This window comes from Panthera leo, chromosome C1, assembly GCF_018350215.1.
Source record: "Panthera leo isolate Ple1 chromosome C1, P.leo_Ple1_pat1.1, whole genome shotgun sequence".
In the NCBI taxonomy this organism is placed as follows: domain Eukaryota; kingdom Metazoa; phylum Chordata; class Mammalia; order Carnivora; family Felidae; genus Panthera; species Panthera leo.
Window position 1 is genome coordinate 73,503,690 of NC_056686.1, and position 2,955 is coordinate 73,506,644.

At 34.0% G+C, this 2,955-nt stretch overlaps 1 non-coding gene across 1 annotated transcript; it reads right to left on the reverse strand.

Annotated features, from left to right (window-relative positions):
* Positions 1–717: 717 nt before the first annotated feature.
* LOC122228991 lies at positions 718–821 on the reverse strand. Its single transcript, XR_006206868.1, has one exon. It is a non-coding gene; the product is annotated as a U6 spliceosomal RNA (small nuclear RNA).
* Between the last annotated feature and the right edge of the window lie 2,134 nt (positions 822–2,955).

Here is a 2,955-nt window from a genome sequence, read left to right on the forward strand (position 1 = left end):
CATTGTTGTGGAGGTGGCCCGTTTTGGGGTCCTGGCGATTGATAATGAGCTTTACCATATGTCACTTTTGACATGACATGTGAGAAAGCCCAGACTGTTTCAAGGGCCACTAGTGCTACTTTTATTTAATTATAAAACGGTCTCTTAATTATTTAACTAAAATTCTCCTTTTGTGTCCCCCAAACTCCTCTTCTGCTCAGGACAGGCCTCCCAGTCTGCCTAGCCCTCAGGTTATACCAGAAGACCTACGCTACTTTCTCACACTCGATTCTGTATCCCAGTTGGATACAGGTTGAATAAAAATATGCTTTCTGGTCCTCACACTTAGTTTATATGAGTGAATGCTGATGGAAATGGGTAAGTAAATAGTGTTTAAGTGCACGAGATCAAATTACTTCCTTCACAACTTGAAGTTCTTGACAGTTCTGGAAATACTATGCTTATTATTTTTTTTTTTAACATGGTAAAGTGGATTGATCTTTACCTAGCCTTACAGCAGATTGCCAGATTGTCAGCTTTCAATATATTACTTTTTTGAAAAAAAAAAATGATTTGATTCATTTTTGGGAAAAAGTTTCTTGAGCTCAGAAAACTTAAAACCATGGAAATCTGTAAATGCTTTTTGAGTTATATAGAACAAGGGACAGGACTTTGAATAAGTGGGAACTAGTTCAGTTGCTTTTGTTTTTTAATTTTTTTAATTTTTGTCTGTTTAAAAAATAATTGGAATGCTTCATAGGTTTGCATGTCATTCTTACGCAGGGACCAGGCTAATCTCTTCTGTATCATTCCCACTTTATCTTATTATTATTATTTTAAGTTTATTTATTTTGAGAGAGAGAGAGAAAACACGAGCCAGGGAGGGTCAGAGAGAGAGGGGGAGAGAGAGAATCTCAAGCAGGCTCTGCACTGTCAGTGCAGAGCCTGACGTGAGCCTCAAACCCACGAACCGAGAGATCATGATCTGAGCCAGGTTGGACGCTCAACCGAGTCACCCAAGGCGCCCTTCGTTCCAATTTTAGTATATGTGCTGCCAAAGTGAGCACTAGTTGCTAGCTAAACAGTTGTCTCTTACTGGTTATTTCCTGTATGTCCAGTAACTTTTACATGTTAGTACCAAGAATTCAAATTTCTGAATTGCTATACGCAGCTTTGCCCAAAGCAGCGTGGTTTCCCAGACTTAAATTCCCGTTATACTTTCTCATATAACTTACTTTCTTATATACTTACCCTTCACAGCGTGTGACACAAGTGCATTGAGCAATGTATTTGTGTAATTATTTGTTTAATGCCTGTCCTTATATGTATTCATGTAACTATTTGTTTAATGCCTGTCCTTATGGGTAGATAGTAATCTCTGTCATGATAGGGGGCGCATCTGTCTGGCTCACTGTTGTAGACTCAGTGGTTAGCACAGGAACACACACAGAGTAGGTGCTCAAAAAATTTGTTGAGTCACCAAATACTTGGTGGTAAATTTTCTGTGCTTATTCTGTTTAGTAGAACTAAATATCATGTAAGTTCCATTGAAGTTTTTCATTTTTATTTTTTATTTTTTGCTTTAAATGTTATACATACATACATTGGTTAAAACAGTTATAATGGTTAAAATATTCAAACTTGCATAGATGGGAAGTGGATGGAAAGTAAAATTTATCCTCACTGCCCTTTACTGATCTCCAAAGATTTCCAAAGTTAATGACTTCAATTGGATATTTACCAATATCCCTTTGGATATTTACCATCATATTTCTAAAGAACACATTGTATTCTTGATTTTCTTAAGACTTCGGATAGTATCTATGGATTTCTGGATGAAAGATGTGAAATTTCATATACTCTTACTTTTTCCCTTCTCCCCTATTTGCTCCTAAGTTCAGGATTTTTGTTGTTCTTTTTTTTTTGTTTGTTTCTTTGTTTGTTTTCATCTTTCTACTGGTTATCTTTGTTACTTAGCATTATAATTAATCTATGTTTTTCAATCACCAGCTTAAGACTGGCTCTATTTTCCCCATGCTAAGTGAGGTGAGGAAATCAGTGCACCTATATTTTCTTCTTTTCTTTTTCCCTGCTGCCTTCTGTCAACTAAATTATGATGTTTTACATTTTTTTGAGTTTAAAGCAATTTACATGCAAATATTTTAATAATTTACACTGACACATTGTACCATTACATTTCCTTCTATATCCAGTGCCTTTCAAACATTGTCTATAGTTTGATTTTAAAATAGGAATATCTGAAATGATCAATATATAAACATTAGGAATATTACTCTTTCTATAACCACGTAGTATATTTAGGCACAGGAAGAAAGCAGTATCATTTCATAGAGTTGTAAACAGCAAAATCTGAAAGATGAACCTAGAAATAGTATAGTTAATATTATATATTATTTATAAATTAAATACAATGCACATTATACATTAATATGTTATATATCTCAACAATTGTTCAAAATAATGTCATGTTTTAGTTTGCTTCATATTTTAACATGACTTTCTTTTTATGCACACTACCATCCTCCACTCACCTCCAAAAAAAAAAATTTTTTTTTTTCTCCATAAAGTCCTCTAGTCTCTTTCTAATTTCTACTCATTACTTTTTGGGTCTACTGCTCATTCTGAGATTTCTTTCATTGTACCTCTGGATTAGATTAAACTGTTCTAAGATTGCTTTTTTTCCTCTTTCTTGGATTATTTTTTCATGTTACTGGAGTACATCCTCGTAATATTTTTTTTTAAAGGTAGATGAGAAGTAGACTATTTGAACTCTTTATGTCTAAAATGCCTTTATTCTTCACTTAAATTTTATTTATAATTGCACTTGGTATAGTATTCTGTGTTTACAATTGCTTTATAGGCTTTTAGGACCCCTGTTGTTGGGAAGGCGTTGATGTCCATCTGATGGTCATTTCTTTTTGAGCAAACACTGTTTTTTTCCCTTTGATGCCTTTT